Source organism: Camponotus vicinus, unplaced genomic scaffold, assembly GCF_025532165.1.
Source record: "Camponotus vicinus isolate PSW18456_S1 unplaced genomic scaffold, iyCamVici1.0 SCAF_1, whole genome shotgun sequence".
Classification (NCBI taxonomy): Eukaryota; Metazoa; Arthropoda; class Insecta; order Hymenoptera; family Formicidae; genus Camponotus; species Camponotus vicinus.
Genome location: NW_028141945.1, coordinates 24,322,551 through 24,343,652, shown reverse-complemented (window position 1 = coordinate 24,343,652; position 21,102 = coordinate 24,322,551). Strand labels below are relative to the sequence as shown.

The 21,102-nt window shown below is 24.9% G+C and overlaps 1 long non-coding RNA gene and 1 pseudogene across 2 annotated transcripts in view; one reads left to right on the top strand and one right to left on the bottom strand.

The window, feature by feature from the left end:
* The window catches only part of LOC145959819 (cytochrome P450 4C1-like), a 104,143-nt pseudogene that overhangs the window by 70,768 nt on the left and 12,273 nt on the right, over positions 1-21,102 (bottom strand). The window lies entirely within an intron of this gene.
* LOC145968303 (uncharacterized) lies at positions 3,895-4,281 on the top strand. The gene is made up of 3 exons (XR_014437708.1): positions 3,895-3,945; positions 4,056-4,142; positions 4,225-4,281. It is a non-coding gene; the product is annotated as an uncharacterized LOC145968303 (long non-coding RNA).

Genomic DNA, 21,102 nt, shown 5'->3' with positions numbered 1-21,102 from the left:
CGCAAAATAGATTTAATATTTGGAACACAAATGACTATGGAAATGGGATGTTACTTCGCTTTCATAGCGTTGAATATTGCAGGAGTTTTTAATGTGATATTCATTAAAGATTATGACAATAAAATACACTATGTCATCACGTTACTAGTACGGTTTTTCTTACATATTTTTAGACTCTTTCTCATCAATTATGAATGTGAGATAATTAGCATCAAAGTAAGTAAAAAAATCTTTAAATTCCTCCCCCCCCCCATCTATTTAAAACTTAAAAGTTCATCTATTTAAAGTTTATTCTTTAAAGTTATTTGATTTATTAAATTATATATATATATATATATATAATTTAATAATAAAAAAAATTACATTAATTTTATTTTACATATTCAAATTTTAGGCAAATGAAACAGGAAATTTTTTAAGTAAATTATCATATTCCAGTTGCGATGATGAAATTCATGAGAATGTAAGTCTTAAAATTAATGTATTATTTTATTATGAACATATGAACTTTAATTAAGTTTAAATTCATAAATATTCATAAAAACAGGACATCGAAAATACATATATTAAATAATCTATTGTATTAATACAGATTCTACAATTTTTGCTTATGATTCAATCCCCAATCAAATTTTGCGGACTTGGACTTTTCCAGTTTGGCTTCAAATTTGTTCAAAGTGTACGTCATAATCATATAATTATACACTATAGTGAATACCATAATAAATATTTAAGAGAACTAATGTTTCTTTCTTTTTATAATTTACTACATCTGTTGCCACCGTTTCAGTTATATTACTACAAGCGTATACAGATAAATATGTACATTCTTAAAAGAATTATAATGATTATAATATGCAAAAACAATATAACTCTAAAGACAAGCATATACATTTCAACATAAAACATCTTATAAAGTGTATACCACTTAACATATAATATTTCGTAAGTAAAAACATATATGTGTTGATCACATGACATCGTGCAGCGTAATCTGAATATATTTCTGTATATATTCCAATTATATGAAGTAAGTCATTTGATTAAAACAGCGTGAATATATTATGTATAGATTTCTCAATTCTGAAAATAAATCTTCTCAAAAGCAAAGTTGCACAAAAAGTTACTTGTTTAATTTTTCTTGTACAAGAAATCATTTTCTTTTCGGTTATATTACATTTTTTATTTTATACATATACTGTATGAAAATTAATATTAATGATTTCGTTAGAGATCGAAGACTGAGTCATTTCGTTTATGATTGAAATGTTGCAAGATAAAAGGTCATATTTTCTATTTTTTTACATCGATTTTATTACTGCGCTTTATTTTTTTACAAGAATGATTCTTTGTAAAAAAATTTTAATAGAATAATATATCATTTTTACAACTATGCAAATAAACGAATTTGTAGTCACTTTATATATATATACACGTATGTACGTATATATTCTATTAATGCAGATATCATATAGCTTCTATAATAAGTAATTCAAATGCAAGATTGACTTTGGACTTCTTTAATTTGATTACAAATTTCTTCAAGATATAAACATTTGTAATGTATATATGTATGTAAATATCATAATTATAATGAACCAATCTATGATAAATTGTTTTTTAAAGAGGAAATTAATGTCTTTCAATTCAGCTCATTCATTACAATCGTTTTAGTTTTATTAGTATAAGCTCATAAGTAAGCAGACATCTTAAAATATGACACGTAAATGTCAAGCAATTATACAATTTAATCAATTCAAATATTTTAAAAAAATAAGTTGATAAATAATATTGTGAATGTAAAACAATATTTCTTTGAGCATAACATTATTATTCATATAAAAAAAATATGTTATTAAAATTATTCTTAATGTACTTTTATCTCTTTCTCTTTCTATTTTCTATTTTCTTTCCTTTACAGTCACATAATTTTATTATTGTTTTGTCAAGGTTGATGTTAATTAAAAAATCAATATATTAAAATACTACAATATTTCAATACTTAATGTTTTTAATCGAGTGATAGTGCCATGTAATCATGTAAATAGAAAAATAAAAAATAAAATTGTCAAAAACGACATCAATATTAAAAGTATTTTACCTGCAGATATGTGATGCATCCAATCATTTCTATAGCTTGTAGCATGTAAAATTCAGTACATCGATTATTTCATTATAGATAAGTATATGATGAGCGATATTATGAAGATTCGCTATTCTAAGATCCTCATTATATTTCAGTACAATTGTTGGCAGAGCAAGTGTAGTTCGGAATCGCATACTTACGTATGAGCATTCAAAAAATTTTATCGCCATTGTTAATAATCAGTTATGTATGTGGTTCAAGAATGGTCGAGTTTCCTAGGGATGTTCCAAGACAATGGTTCGGCTTTTTGTACATGCTACTGTTGTGGTCCTTATATAATTTTATCCTTATATATGTAGTAATACCTTGCACAATTCATTACTCCACCTTATATCATATTTGGTTTGGAATAAACATATTTATAGCGTTTTTGTCAATTATCATCGGGATATATCATGATAAGGTAAGAGACATAACAAAGAAAAATATTAGTTAATCTTAAATTCAAAATCATTCTTTATAAAATGGAACATAATTTATAGTTTTTTCTACAGTATTTATACAACAAAAAACTGTCGTATAATAAATATAAAAGATTTAGCATACTGATATATCATAAATTGTTAGCTAATTTTGATTTTTGTACAATAATTTGTGTCTAATAACGTGTTTGATATTACATTAATTATAACTATCTTTCGTGAAAGATGTTAGTTAAAAAAGAATAAACGTAAGATGATAAATGTAAAAATAATATGTATTCACATATTATATTAAATCTTTTAGAATATAAAATGATAAAGTTACTAAACATTAAAATTGTCAAATTTCAATACAACGATATTACGAATACAAATAATTAATTTATTACATCTTACTTTCATATATCAGGCATTTAAAAATTGTATAAAGAATCTCAATGCTGTAGACGATACATTGGAAAAATTAGAAATTATCACAGATTACAAATTGTATATGAGAACAATATGGCGCCTTTTAGGATGGTTTATGACAGCTGTATTAATAGTTTGTTTGGAAATCGCATCGTCGAACAATAACTTCATGAAAATTAACATTATGCAAGATATTTATGTTTCTCTTATACGCATATATTGTATTAATATAAATATTATTAGCGATTTAACTATAACGAGTATGCTTTGGTTAGTATATTCTTATAATTGTATAAGAATATTTACTTAAATTTGCTAATTAGATAATTATTCATTAACTTATTGAATTATTAGGTACATAGGATTGAAATTTGATCAAATCAATGGATATCTTGATAAATTAACAAATAAAGGTAGAATAAATGGAATTTTGGAAGAATCCATATCATTTTTTCATCAATCTAGATATACAGAAGCTCCGAGAAATGCATATATGATATGGATTGTAATGTAAGTGTATTTATACCATTTCGATTAATCATGAAGTGTCAAATGTAAAGTCTTTACTTTAGACGGCACACTTTATAATTGACTCCGATAAAACCTTTGTTATTTTTTATCATCACATTTGCGCTGAAGAGGGCCCAAAAATAGGGTCGAAACGTTCGCAATCTTTTCATTGTAATTTGTTCCATACTTATTTGTTTGTATAATAAATAACTGTGTTATAAGATCGACACTTGACTCGTATTTCCATTAAAACTGATTTATTTAATTTTATATTTTGAGTCTTATATTTTTAATGATTCTTTAAACTTAATCCATTTATTATATGATATGCGTCATGAGTTTGATAAAAAACTAATATTAATTTGATTTTACCTATTCAAATTTTAGGCAAATGCAACAGGAACTTTTATAAGTAAATTATCATATTCCAATTGCGATGTTGAAATTCGTGAAAATGTAAGTTTTAACATATAATATTTTAATTTTTTACCGAAATATAAACTTTTATGTAACTTTTAAATTTATAAAAAGGATATATATCTGTTGTATTTTATATATTAATGCAGATTCTACAATTTTTACTTATGACTCAATCACCATTCAGATTCTGCGGGCTTAGATTCTTCCAATTTGGATTCAAATTTCTTCAAAGGGTATGTTGTAATGATATAATTATTCATTACATTAAACTCATGATATATATTTAAAAAAAACTGCTGTTCCTTTCTTTTATAGTTTACTACATCTGTGGCAACAGTTTTAGTTATATTACTACAAGCGTACACAAATAAGTATATACATTTTTAAAAAAAATTATAATAATTATAACATGTAAAAATAATGTGATTGATTCTAACGACAAATCATATATTCAGCATGTAACACACATCTTATAAAATATATATCAAACAATATCTAATATTTCATAAGTAAAAACATATATGTGTAATTACATGACATCATGTGACGTAATATATACGTCTAAATATATTTCTGAGTATATTTCAATTATACAAAGTCATTTGATTAAAGAAGCGTGAATATATTATAAATTTCTGTTAGAGTTGCAAATTTTACATTGTTGAAACTGCACTTTATATCTAGCGCTCTTGGCGCAAACCGTCAACTTATTTTTTTCTATTCACTTTCCTCTCTATAGTCTTTTTATTAATCATGTCTTCAAGTCACTAACGTCGCGCGTTTCTCTTTGTTTTACTTACACGTATGTACATTGTATTGAAAGTATTAACCAGCATTTAATGCAATAAATTTGTGTGTGTGTTCACTTTGTTCTGCTCTCATATTACCTCAACACGATTTCTTAATTCTCAAAATAAATCGTAATAAATCTTCTCGAAAATAAAGCTGCATAAAAAAGTTGTTTTACTTGCTTAATTTTTTTGTACAAGAAGTCATTTCTTATATTATAGTATTTCGATTATTTTATACATATATTCTATGAAAATTAATATTTATTTCATCATTTCGTCGGAGATTGAAGATTGATCATATTGTTTGTAATTGAAATGTTACAAAGTGAAAGATTACATTTCCTATTTTATTTTTTACATCGACTTTATTTTTCCGCTTTTTTTACAAGAGTGATAAGATAAATTAAAATATTACAGTATCACGTTATTTGATGTTTTTAATCGCGTAATAGTACCATGTAACCATATAAGTAGAAAAATAAAAAAAAGATTAAAAAATAAGTAGAAAAAAAATAAAAACAAAAACAACATCAATATTTGCGTTCTAAACTTATGTACTTTATCTAAAGATATGTGACGCATCCAATCATTTCTATAGCTTGCAGTATGTAAAATTCAATACATTGATTATTTCATTATGGATAAATATGGGTAATGAACGAAATTACGAAGATCCACTATCATTGCATTTCAGCTCAGTTGTTGGAAAGCAAGTGCAGTTTGGAATCGCATATCTACGTTATGAGTATTCAAAAAGTTTTATCTCCATTGTTAATAATCAGTTATGTGTGTGGTTCAAGAATGATCGAGTTTCCAAGACAATGGTTTGGTCTTTTGTACATGCTGCTGTTGTGGTCCTTATATAATTTTATCTTTATATATGTAGTAATACCTTGTACAATTCATTATACAACTTTATCTAATATTTCCTTTGGAATAAGTGTGTTTATAGCGTTTTTGTCAATTATCATCGGGATATACCATAACAAGGTAAGAAACTTAACTTAAAAAAATTTTAGTGCAGTTTGAATATTTAAAATCATTGATTTTAAAATGTACATAACATAATATACATTTCATAATGTACATTATGTTCATAAAATGTACATTATAGGTTTTCTTATAATATTTATAAATCGGATAAACACTATCACATAAATATATAAGATTTAGCATATTAATATATCATAAATTATTAATAAATTTTAATTTTTTTTACATGTAATAATATGTTTGATATAACGTTAATTATACATATTCCTTAAAAGATTTTAATTTAAAAAACGTAAGATTAGATAAATGTAAAAAATTAATATGTATAGATATTTTATAATATCTTTTTCATCATTACTTGTTATCTTTTTCAAAATGAAATGAGTTAGTTACTATAGTAGACACTAAAATTGTCAAATTACTGTACAATTCGATATTATGAATACAAATAATTAATTTACTACACATTACTTTCTTATAGGCATTTAAAAATTGTATAAAGAATCTCACTGATGTGGACGATACATTGGAAAAATTAGGCATAACAACAGATTACAAATTGTATATGAGAACAATATGGTTTATTTTAGGATGGTTTATGGTAGTCGTATTAATAATTCATTTGGAAATTCCATTGTTGAAGAATATTAACATTATACAAACTATCTGTATTCCTTTTACGCAAATGTATTGTGTTCATATTAATATTATCAGCGATTTAACTATAACGAGTATGCTTTGGTTAGTTTAATCATGTAAATATACAAAAATATTTTGTTATATCTGCCAATTAGATAATTTATTAATCTTCTTAATGTTTAGGTATATCGGATTGAAATTTGATCAAATCAATGAACATCTTGATAAATTAACAAATTGCAATAAAATAAAGCGAGCTTGGGAAGATTCCGTATTACTTTTTCATCAATCTAGATATACAAAAGCTCCGAGAAATGCACATATGATATGGATTGTAATGTAAGTGTATATTTAAATCATTTCAATTAATCATGACTGCATTTCGCGTGACAAACTAATACGACGTTTACACAGACATCTTCATTCAGAGTTACGTAAAATATCCCGCAAAATAGACCTAATATTTGGGACACAAATGACTATGGGAATGTTGTGTTATTTCGCTTACATAGCGTTGAGTATTAAAGAAATTTTTGATATGATGTTCATCAAAGATTATTCATCAAGAATTAACAATAAAATACACTTTATCACCGTGTTAATAGTATGGCTTTTATTGCACATTTTCAGACTGTTTCTCATCAATTATGAATGTGACAAAGTTAGTATCAAGGTAAATATTTTTAAAATCTATCTATCTAAAACTTAAAAATTTATGTATTAAAAACTTTGTTAAAATTCTTTAAAAATATTCCTTATTCTTAATATTCTTTAAAATTATTGATTTATTATATGATATGTATCATTGGTTTAATATGAAAAAATTAACAATAATTTGATTTTACATATTCAAATTTTAGGCAAATGCAACAGGAAATTTTATAAATAAATTATCATATTCCAATTGCGATGTTGAAATTCGTGAAAATGTAAGGCTTAATATTTAATATTTTAATTTAATATTTAATATTTGTTATCGCAATATAAACATTTATTTAAATTTAAATTCATAAAGAGACATGTTAAAATATTTATTATATTGCATATACATATCTATTGTAATGCAGATTCTACAATTTTTATTTATGACTCAATTACCGTTCAGATTCTATGGACTTGGATTCTTCCAATTTGGCTTCAAATTTCTTCAAAGAGTACGTTATAATGATATACTTATCTATTACAAATAATTAAATTTATGCTATAATTTATGATTTTAAAAAAGCTACTTTTTTATAGGTTACTATATCTGTTGTATCCGTTTTAGTTATAGTATTACAATCATATAAAAATTAATACATACATATATAAATACATTTTGTGAAAATTATAACGAATATAATATGCAAAAACAATATGATTGCTCTAACAACAAATAATAGGCTCAACATGTAATATTTTATAAAATGCACTATTTATACCATATAATATTTCGTAAATAAAAACATACATGATCACATAATGTGATGTGACATGTATAATCTGAATATAATTCTGACAATTAGACGAAGTATAATTTTGTATAAGAAATTATTTCTTTCTGGCTATAGTATGTTTCTTGATCATATTATACTATATATGTGTGAAAATTAATATTAGAATCTCACTCTCATTAGAGATTAAAAATTGAATCATCTCATTCGAAACTGAAATGTTGCAAGGTAAGAAATTAATATAATCTACCTTAGTTTTACATCGATTTTGTTTTACAATTTATTTATTTTTTTCAAAAATATTTCTTTATGCAAAGCTGATTTTATTTATTTAATCGAATAATATTTTCAATATCTACACTATAATAAAAACAATTTTATGATTACTTTTTTAATTTTTTAATTATTACTTTTAGTATTTTTTTAATTATTGTCATCTTTAATTAATATTAGAGTGGTTACCTTATTTCTTGTTACTTGATAATATTTTTCAATATATATATATATATATATATATATATATATATATATATATATATATATATAATAACATTATACAGTCTTTTAAAACAAGAAATGAAAAAAGTGTATCAAAAATAATGTTTATATTTGATGTGTAATCATGTAAAACGTATGCCATATCCATCATATCATCCGATCTGTTTAAATATGTAAATTTTAGTAGATCGATTATTTTAATAAAAGTATATTGAAATTACAAATACTCGCTATCAATTTATTAAAATTGCGATCGGTAATCTCCCGTATGATAAAAAGATTGACACAACCATTAAAACTCACCCTGTATATATATATATATATATATATATATATATATATATATATATAATATGTATGTATTATATAATTATAATGTAAATGTAATAGGTGTATATCTAATTATATATTAAATAATTAAATTCACAGTTAAATTACACAATCCACAGTTATTAATTTTTAAAGAAGAAATTAATATCTTTTAGTTCAGCGAATCTACTACGATTATTTTATTAATACATATATAAACATATTTTTAAAAAATGACAGAGTGTAAATGACAAATATCTAAACAACGTAACAAATTCTAAAATTAATATTTTAAAGAACTTAAATATAAATTGAATAATACTCTGAAATATACTCTGAAAATAATACTTTAAAAATAATACTAAAAGAATAAAACAATTTTTTTCCCTCTTTGAAGAATGTAATATTATTTTATACCATGGTATTAAAGAGAAACATGTTATTATGTAACATTATTTTTCCTGTTTTCCTTTCTCACTCTCACTCTCTTTCCCTCTCTTTCGCTCTCTTTCCCACTCTCTCTCTTTCTCTTTCTCTCCCTCTCCCGCTTATTTTTTTTTACTTTATTTCCATCTTGCAAACATACGTTATTTTATTATTGTATTGTCTCAGTGATGATACTCACACATACAAATCTCAATAATCAATTAAAGTATTACTATTATATTTCATTAATCAATAATCACATGTAATAAAACCATATAATCATATAATTACAAAAATAAAAACTAAATGTATCAACAAAAACATCAATGTTTGTATTTTAAACATATATACTTTGTCTGAAAACATATGATATATCCGACAATTCCTGTTTCTACAGCCTGCAGTATGTAAAATTCAGTACATCGATTATTTTATTACAGAAAAATATAGTGAAATTGCGAAGATCTGCTATCATAACATTTCAGTGAAGTTGTTGACAAGACAAGTGCAGTTTGAAGTCATATATTCACACTATGAGCATTCGAAAAATTTTATCATCATTGTTGATAATCAGTTACGTGTGCGGCTTAAGAATAGTCGAATTTCCTATAGGTGTTCCGAGAAAATGGTTTGGTCTTATGTACATGCTGCTGTTGTGGTCTTTATATATATATAATTTTGTATTTATATATATAAAATAATACCTTGTACAATTCATTACTCCACTTTATATCATGTTTGGTTTGAAACAAACACGTTTATAGCGTTTTTATCAATTATTATTGGGATACATTATGATAAGGTAGGAGACATAACATTCAAAAATATTATTACAACTTGAACATTCATAACACTGATTCTAAAATGGAACATAATGTATAATTTTTTTGTAATATTTATGTAATAAAGCACTGTTATAAATATAAAAGATTTAGCATATTGATATATGAAATTATTAATGAATTATTAATAAATTTTAATTTTTCTACATAATAACATATTTGCTTACATCATTAATTATTCCTTAAAAGATAATAAATAAAAAAATAAACATAAGGTGAGATAAATATAAAATTAATATATGTATATAATTTATATTTTATCTTGCATCTTTTTACAAGATTAACTGTATTAATTACTAGTAAACACTAAAATTGTCAATATTATTATACATTCGATATTACGAAAACAAATAATTAATTTACTACATATTACTTTCTTATATCAGGCATTTAAAAATTGTATAAAGAATCTCACTGATGTGGACGATATATTGGAAAAATTAGGAATTACAACAGATTATAAATTGTATATGAGAACAATATGGCTCATTTTAGGATGGTTTATTATAGCTATATTAATAATCTGTTTGTATACTCCATTTTTGAGAAGCAATGATGACGTTACGCTGACGGAAGCTATCTATATTTTTTTTATACAGATTTATTGCATTCATATTAATATTATCACCGATTTAACTATAACGAGTATGCTTGGGTTAGTTTATTCTAAATATGCAAGAATATTTTGTACCTGCTAATTAGATAATTATCCACTAATCTTTTCAATTTTTACGTAGGATTGAAATTTGATCAAATCAATGAACATCTTGAGAAATTAACAAATGGTAATAAACGTAGAAGAAAGCAAGATTGGGAAGATTCCGTATTACTTTTTCATCAATCTAAATATACAAAAGCTCCAAGAAACTCACATATGATGTGGATTGTAATGTAAGGAGATTTGCATCAATTTATTTAATCATGACTGTGTTTCGTGCGACAAACTAATGTGACGTTTACACAGACATCTTCATTTGGAGTTACGTAAAATATCCCGCAAAATAGATTTAATCTTTGGAACACAAATGACTATGGAAATGGGATGTTATTTCGCTTTCATAGCGTTGGATATTGAAAAAATGTTTTACATGATATTCATCAAAGATTACCATAATAAAATATACTTTATCATCATGTTAATAGTATGGCTTTTCTTGCACATTTTTAGACTCTTTCTCATCAATTATGAATGCGACAAAATTAGAATCAAGGTAAGTATTTTCAAAATCTATCTATTCAAAATTTAAAAATCTACGTATTTCAAAATTATTTGATTTATTATATATCATTAGTTTGATATTAAAAAACTAACATTAATTTGATTTTACATATTTAAATTTTAGGCAAATGCAACAGGGAATTTTATAAGTAAATTCTCATATTCCAACGTTGAAATTCGTGAAAATGTAAGTTTTAAAACTTAATATACTATTTTGTTATGGAAATATGACCTTTTTAAAATTTAGAAAATTTTTAAATATTTAAATTCAATAAAACACCGAAAATATATATGTATATTATATATATAAATAATCCATTATATTAATACAGATTCTTCAATTTCTACTTATGATTCAATCACCAATCAGATTTTACGGACTTGGATTTTTTGAGTTTGGCTTCAAATTCCTTCAAACTGTACGTCATAATGATATAATTACAAATAATAAATATTGTATTAAATATTTAAGAGAACTATTGTTTCTTTCTTTTTATAGTTTACTACATCTGTTGCCACTCTCTCAGTTATAGTTATTCCAAGCGTACATAAATAAGTATGTACATTTTTTAAAAAATTGTAACGCACATAATATGAAAAAATAATACGATTATATATATCTCTATCGGCACATAATATTCAACATGTAACATCTTATAAAGTATATCATTTAGCATATAATATTTCGTTCAGTAAAAACTTTCCTTATCATGTAACATAATGTGACCTAATCTAAATATATTTTTGACAATTATACAAAGTAAGCCATTTGATTAAACAAGCGTGAATATATTGTTGAACTTTTAATCCTCGAAGTAAATTTTTTCAAATGCAAAACCGTATTTCAAATCATCTATTAGAACTGTTTTAGTTTTATTAATATATGCGCATAAATAAGTAGACAATTTAAAAAAATGACAGAATGTAAACGGCAAACAACTTACCCAGCAAACACAGAATATTACGGCAACATTGCGGCAATATTACAACATTGCAGCAATGTTGCTACAATATTCTGTGTTTGCTGGGTAACAACTTAATCATTTCTTTTAAAAATATTTTAATACTTTTCTTTCTAATATCGTTTTTTGTGTTCCTTTCTCTCCCTCTATCTCTCTTTTTATCTCTTTCTCTCTCCCTTCCTCCTTCTCCCTCTTTCTCCTTCTATTTCTCTTTGCAATCACATTATTTTATTATTATGTTGTCAAGTTTGATACTAATTATAGTCAGTAATAAATTAAAATATTAACTCATTATTTGATGTTTTTAATCGCGCAAAAGAACCGCGTAATCATATAAGTAGAAAAATAAGAATTAAAAATATCAAAAATCAAAAATATCAATGTTTGCATTCTAAACGTATATACGTCGTCTAAAATCATGTGATGCATTCAACTATTTCTATTTATATAACTTGCAGTATGTAAAATTTATTACATCGATTATTTCATTACGGACATATAATGCGTGAAATTACAAAGATCCGCTATCATTACGTTTCAACGCAATTGCTGTCAAAGCAAGTGCAGTTTGAAACCGCACACCTACGTTATGAGCATTCGAAAAATTTTATCACCATTATTAATAATCAGTTATGTGTGTGGTTCAAGAGTGATCGAGTTTCCCACAGGTGTTCCGAGACAATGGTTCGGTCTTCTATACATACTGCTAGTGTGGTCCTTATATAATTTTGTCTTTATAAATGTAGTAATACCTCATATGACTCATTATTCTACCCTATACTATATTTGGTATGGAATAAATATGTTTATAGCATTATTATCAATTAGTCTTGGGATCTATCATGACAAGGTAGGAGATTTAAAAAATATTAATATCTTGTTGTTTTATTGATTTTATTTAATCATTGATTTTAAAATCGAACATAAAACTTTCTGATTTTCTTATAATGTTTATGTAACGAAAAAACATGGTCATATAAATATAAAAGATTTAGCATGTTGTGATAAATCACAAGTTAATTTTAATGTTTTTACATGACATAACATGTTTGATTCTAACAATTATTCCTTGAAAGATGATAAATGAAAAGAATAAATGTAAAAGCTGATGAATATAAAAATAATATATATTTATATTTTATATCACATCTTTTTCAAGATAAAATGACTACGTTACTAGTAGATACTAAAATTATCAATATTTCCTACAATTTGATATTACGAATACAAATCATTAATTTTCATATATATTATTTTTTTATCAGGCTTTTAGAAATTGTATAAAAAATATCACTGCTGTGGACAATACATTGGAAAAATTGGGAATAATAACAGATTACAAATTGCACATGAGAACAATATGGCTCATTTTAGGATGGTGTAGCATAGTCATATTAATAGTTTCTTTGAATATTCCACTTTTGAGGAGCATAAATTTTAACATTGCGCAATCTATATATTTATATTTCTTTTATGCGCATGTATTACATTCATATAAACGTTATCAATGATTTAACTATAACGAGTATGCTTTGGTTAGTTTATTGTTATATTTATACAAGAATATTTGCTTAAACTTGCTAATTAAATTAAGTATTCACCAATTAAGTATTCACTAATCTTTTCACTTATTAGGTACATAGGACTGAAATTTGATCAAATCAATGAACATCTTGAGAAATTAACAAATAGTAATAAACGCAGAATAAAGCAAGATTGGGAAAATTCTATATTACTTTTTCATCAATTTAGATATATAAAAGCTCCGAGAAACGCATATATGATATGGATTGTAATGTAAGCGAGTTATATCAATCTAATTAAGCAAATTATATCAATTTAATTAATCATATATAGTTGCACTTTATGTCACAAGTTAATATCATGTTTACACAGGCATCTTTATTCGGAGTTACGTAAAATATCCCGTAATATTGATCTAATATTTGGAACTCAAATGACAATGGAAATGGGATGTTACCACAGTATATACAGTAGCGCAACTCCCTGTCGGCACCTTTGAAGTTTGTGTAGCATAAAATGAAATGCGCATGCGCGAAGTCAGCGAGTATACTAGTACTGCCATCTGTACTTTCCTCTCATTCTCTCCTTTGGTTTTCGTTCTCTTTCTAACACATTATAATATGTAATATAAATTAAATTCAATAAAACTTGAATATATGTACATAAAGAAATTGTCAAAAATATAATACAAAATATATAATGCAAATATATATAAAAAATAGTATATATGACATGATGTGAATATTAATTAACCATTTTATATGTCATATATAACTGATAGCAGAAAAGATATATACTCATAATACTCATATATAATTTATAATATATTTACATATTAATACTTATATATATAATTTTTAATATATTTATATATTAATTGTACATACGTATATTTTATATATATATTCAAAAACTTAAAATTAAAAAAAAAACATTTAGATTGAGACTACAATCACTTAAATTTTATTATATAAAATATATATATTTATGAGCAAAATGAATAAAAAAACAAGAAATATATATTTGTTAATAATATATATTTATTTATAAACAGTTGTATTTCGTTAAAAATATTTATTTCACAAACAGACATAATCTTGAAACTAAACCTTTTCTCTCTCAAATCATCTGACCATACCTCAGCTACTCGGTCCACCTCAGCATGAATCAGAAAGAGAGAATGAGAGAGTAGAAGAAGAGAAACAAGAAAGTGTTTTACATTCAATTAAAATACAAATGTGTGAAATACGTTATAACATATATGTCATATAAACGTTTGATGTTTATATGATGTAAACATCAAACGTTTATATGACATATATGTTATAACGTATTTCACATTTGTATTTTAATTGAATGTAAAACACTTTCTTGTTTCTATTCTTCTACTCTCTCATTTTCTCTTTCTGATTCATGCTGAGGTGGATCGAGTAGCTGAGGTATGGTCAGATGATTGATTTGAGAGAGAAAAAGTTTAATTTCAAGATTATGTCTGTTTGTGAAATAAATATTTTTAACGAAATACAACTGTTTATAAATAAATATATATTATTAACAAATATATATTTCTTGTTTTTTTATTCATTTTGCTCATAAATATATATATTTTATATAATAAAATTTAAGTGATTGTAGTCTTAATCTAAATGTTTTTTTTTTAATTTTAAGTTTTTGAATATATATATAGAATATACGTATGTACAATTAATATATAAATATATTAAAAATTATATATATAAGTATTAATATGTAAATATATTATAAATTATATGTGAGTATTATGAGTATATATCTTTTCTGCTATCAGTTATATATGACATATAAAATGGTTAATTAATATTCACATCATGTCATATGTACTATTTTTTATATATATTTGCATTATATATTTTGTATTATATTTTTGACAATTTCTTTATGTACATATATTCAAGTTTTATTGAATTTAATTTATATTACATATTATAATGTGTTAGAAAGAGAACGAAAACCAAAGGAGAGAATGAGAGGAAAGTACAGATGGCAGTACTAGTATACTCGCTGACTTCGCGCATGCGCATTCCATTTTATGCTACACAAAATCGGGAGAGTTGCGCTACTGTATATACTGTGATGTTACTTCATTTACATAGCATTAGGTTCTCAAGATATTTTTAATATGATATTCTTCAAAGATTTTCAGAATAATAATATATACCTTCTCATGATTGTACTCTTATGGCTTTTCTTGCACATTGTCAGACTCTTTCTCATAAATTATGCATATGAAAGAGTTAGCATCAAGGTATGAAAGCAAGCATTTATTTGAATCTTATTTTTAACAATTTTTGATTTATTGAATTATATATATATATATAATTTAATAATAAAAAAAATTACATTAATTTTATTTTACATATTCAAATTTGAGGCAAATGTAACAAGAAATTTTATAAGTAAATTATCATATTCTGATTGCGATTATGAAATTCGTGAAAATGTAAGTCTTAAAATTTAATGTATTATATTATTATGAAAGTATGAACTTTAATTAAGTTTAAATTCATAAGAACAGAATATATATATAAAATAATCTATTGTATTAATACAGATTCTACAATTTTTACTTATGATTCAATCACCAATCAGATTCTGCGGACTTGGACTTTTTGAGTTTGGTTTCAAATTCCTTCTAAGTGTACGTCATAATGATATAATCATTCGGTATAATTAGCTGAAATCCACAATAAATATAAAAAAGTAACTATTCTGATTTTTTTTTTCTTTTTTTATAGGTTGCTACATCTGTTGTCACCGTTTTAGTCATATTACTACAAACATACACAGATAAGTTCATATTTTAAAAGAAATTTATTAGAAAAAATTGTAACGGATTTATACGAAAATAATATGATCGATTCTATTGGCTTATACTAGTGAATTAAAATTGTTTATTTTGTTCTTTTATCTCTCTCTTTCTCTTTTGAAATTATATTATTTTATTCTTTGTCGAAATTGATACTGATTAAAATCAACACTAAATAAAAATATTATCTCATTATACTTTGATACTTTTAATAATATTTTGTAAATAAAGAAATAAAAGATAAAAATGTCAAGAACAATGTTTGCTTTCCAAACATAATGGAACATAATTTTCTCTGAGAATATCTGATGTATCTAAATATTTCTATTTTTATAGACAGCAGTGTACAATACAGTTATCGATTATTTTATTGCGGATAAATATAATGAAAAGTATTATACAAGAATCCGCTATCGTTATGTTTGACTGCAATTTTTAGCGAGGCAAATGCAATTCGAAATCGCATATCTACATTATGAGTATTCGAAAAACTTTATCGCTATTGTTAACGACCAGTTATGTAGGTAGCTTAAAAATGATCGAGTTTCTCGCAGATTTTTCGAGACAATAATGCGGTCTTCTGCACATGTTGTTGTGATTGTTATATAATTTTGTCTTTCTATATAGTAATATTTTATATTCATTATTCCACCCTATATTTAGTATGGAATAAATATGTTTATAGTTGTCAATTATCCTGGGATTTATTATGATAATATAAGAGATTTAATGTAGAAAAATATTAGCGTAGTAAATATTTAAAATCATTGATTTTAATATATACAACATAAAATTGATTTTAATATATACAACATAAAATTTATAGATTTTCTTATAATATTTAACGAAAAAAACACTGTCATAAAAATATCGAAGATTAGAATTAGAAATTAGATTTATAAATTAGATGAAAAAACGTCTTTTATTGTAAACAATACACTGGAAAAGTTGGGTACAATAACAAATTAGAAAATGCATGCGAAAACAATACGGTTTATTTTAAAATAATTTATTATAATCACATTAATAATTTGTGAAAATTCTACTTTTGAAAAGAATCATGACATTGAACAAACTATCTACATTTCTTTTATACAAATTTATTGCGTTCATATTAACTTTATTTAATTAATAAAAGCATGCTTGCGTTAATTTTTATAAATATGCAAAAATATTTGTTTATATTTGCTAATTAATTATTTACCCATTATTATTCTTAATCTCTATATGAAATTAGAACAAATCAATAAATATCTTGAGAAATTAACAAAAAATAAAGCGTGTTTTATATGCCGTATCTCTTGTCGATTTAAATATGCCGTATCTCTTGTCGATTTAAATATGCAAATGCTTCGAAAAATGCATATATGATATGGATTACAATGTAAGAGGATTTGTATTAATTTAATTAATTATAACTGTGCTTAGCACGACAAGCTAATATTACATACGAAGATCTGCTATCATTATGTTTCAGTGTAATTGTTGGCAAAGCAAGTGCAGTTCGAAGTCGCATCTCTACGTTATGAGCATTCGAAAAATTTTATCACCATTGTTAATAATCAGTTATATATGTGGTTCAAGAGTAGTCGAATTTCCCGCAGGTTTCCCGAAACGATGGTTTGGTTTTCTGTACATGCTGCTATTGTGCTCTTTATATAATTTTGCCCTTATATATGGAGTAATACCTTATACAATTCAGAGGTTTAAGTACTCTCGTGAACCTGAGACCTATGCCGGCGGTAATGTACGCCGATATTCATATAGATTATTCTTATATTTAAGATCATTTTAAGTATGTATCTTAGATTGCTTTTTAAGATTCCGTTTAGTTAGTAAAATAGTTATATTCCAACTTACTTAAGACGATCTTAAATATAAGAGTGAATTATGAATATCGGCCGTAGTTACCGGTAGGATCAGTCATGCCGGACAAGTCGAAGGGGAAGAGACTAATAGAAATACCAAAATTATATAAATATTTATTATATTATCTTAATATTTTTGAATAAAATGAAAGAAAAAGAGACAATAATCGAGAAAATAGAAAAAGGCAACTACAGTGATTTGAATATCTATATCTGAGAACAAAGTATTCTAATGGACTCCATAGGAAGGAATAAGTATGATAGTGGATGGTAATCTTTATGATGTTAACACAAAGGAATACAATAAACCATAATAATCCAAGAACTCGAAGAAGAGAATATATTGAATAGAAATGTATAGTGATTGGAAATGATTAGAAACTAAAAGACAGTGCATACAACCTATTTATTAATAGTAATACTATTTTGTAATTATATTAAATTTTATAATTGATCATTGTATTATATAAAGTATTAAGCATAAAAATATTATGCTGGTATGAAAATTATAATAAAAATATGAAGATAATGTTAGCTATATTAAAATGGAACATATGAATTCTTTATATTTTATATAAAGGAAGAAACTTAAAATATTTTGCAACATCTATATTTTTCGAGTCTTAATTATAAAGACTTTAGAAGAATCAGTGATTAATTTGACAAATTCTGTACATGTATTAATAATTAAATTTTTCAATAATTAAAAAAATGATTAATAAATATCAAAGATCAGTTTATTACTAATTAAGAAGATTTATAAAAATACGGTTAAAAATGTTTTTATCCCATAACAGGCATTTTGTGTTTTGTAAATAAAAAGATATAAATATGACGATGAAAACATTTATTTCATCTTTGAATATTACAGTATTTTTCGCGATTGAATAATTTATTGAATATTTACTATCAATTTACATACATAAGTATCTGTTATACAGCACTGGTGCTACCGGCATTTCGTGCACATAGCACGGAATAAAACCAGAAATTGTGCACATTATATATTACTCTCTGAGAATATTCATGGACATTAGCTTTGTAATTCATGTCCACGTTTTCAATGTTCATAGAGGGAGTATCGCTTTCAGGGATCATCTAAAAGCAGGCCATGACATCTCTCAGTCTTCTCTCTGCCCAATGTAAGCTCTATCATCATAGTTTAATTGCAATATATGTATATAACCGAATTTCTTTCTCAGAGAATTATGAATTGTAAGATTTTAAATGCAATTAATTTTCTATTTCCAAATAAAAAATTATATGCCATAAAGATCATGTGCAAAAACATCTGTTTTTTCGCCCGTTTAGTGATCCTCACAGATTGAATCGAATTGTGGTCTAAATAATAACTTATGATATATCAATGATATATTAAGCTGAGAAAAATTTCAAGTTGAGCATAGGAATGGTTTCGAAAAATGGTTATGAAGAATCAAAGTTGATATCGGTAATTGAATCTAACGGTATGGGATAGATGAGAATATCATGTTGACTCGAAGTTAGAGAAATATGCGTGTTTATGACTCAAAATCTCATTGGCTATACTTATCCGCGTTAAGAGCTTGAAATTTCAAAAATATTGGCTTAGAAGCTGCAGGATGAAGAGTTTGATATTAAAGAGTTTATTATTAAGTATCTTCACCTGAGCCCCTTATACTGATAGCTCTAGTTAAACGTACTTTATAGTTTATTTAACTCTTTAATAAACATGAAACTAAGCAAAAGTTCGTACGAACTGTTTATAATTTAAATGATTTCGGGCATCGCCGTTTTCAAATCCAAAATTGCAAAACAAATTATTGCATAATTACAGTTTCTTCAAAAAATAATTCTTAGTTCCAGTTTCCATGAGAAAAATGTACTGATGAAAATCTACATGGTATTTTCATCTATCACATTCCGTTGGATTTATTTATCGATTTCGACAACTTTGACTCTTTTTATCTCCGAAACAATTCCTATGCTTAACTTGAAATTTTTCCCAAATTAATAATATCATAAGCTATTATTTAGACTTTTAGACCATAATTCGATTTAATCCGTGAAAATCACAAACGGGCAAAAGGACAAAGCATGATAAGTATACTGTGTGCTGCCCCCGCACGAATCTCGTTGAGATTTTTACCATAAGCTGGCAGTGATGTAAAAATGAATTTTGCAAAATATCATATCTGAAAAACATTTTGTATGGAAGTTATGGAAGTTAAATTGAAAATCGAAAAAACGAATTTTCTCTTTAATGGGTGAACCGATTTTGACGAAAAAAAAGTATGTTATGGACTTTTAAGAAAAAATATGTAATTTGCAATTAACAATTCCATATTTTTTCTTAAAAACAACTATGTGTTTTCTTTACACCAATTGATTCCTCTCATTATTTTGTACATAAAAGTATTAAGGTAAGATAATCGAAAAATGAATATTTTACAAGATATTTTACGGTTTATGTAAAATTAAGAAATTATTTCAAGCCTCATAACTCAAAAAGTACTTAACAAAAAAGTACTTAATTATAGTGTTTTGGAAAGCTCTCGAGATAAGCTACAAGAATATGCAATGACAAATAGTAGGTTCCATTTAAGAAATTGAAGGTGACCTTCATGTGACCTTCAAATAACTCTTCAAGGTCAAACCAATGATACCATCTTATGGCCCCCTCGAAACCATAAAACTCTGGTCTGAAACATTTTTCTCTAAAATGCTTTGTTTCCGAAATAATTGCGTGCGTTAATTAAAATGGCTCACCCTGTATATACAGGGTGAGTCAAAAGTATGTTTTAAAAATTTGTGAGCGTATTCCTGGATAAAAAGGAAGAACAAATGTTCATATGAACATATGGT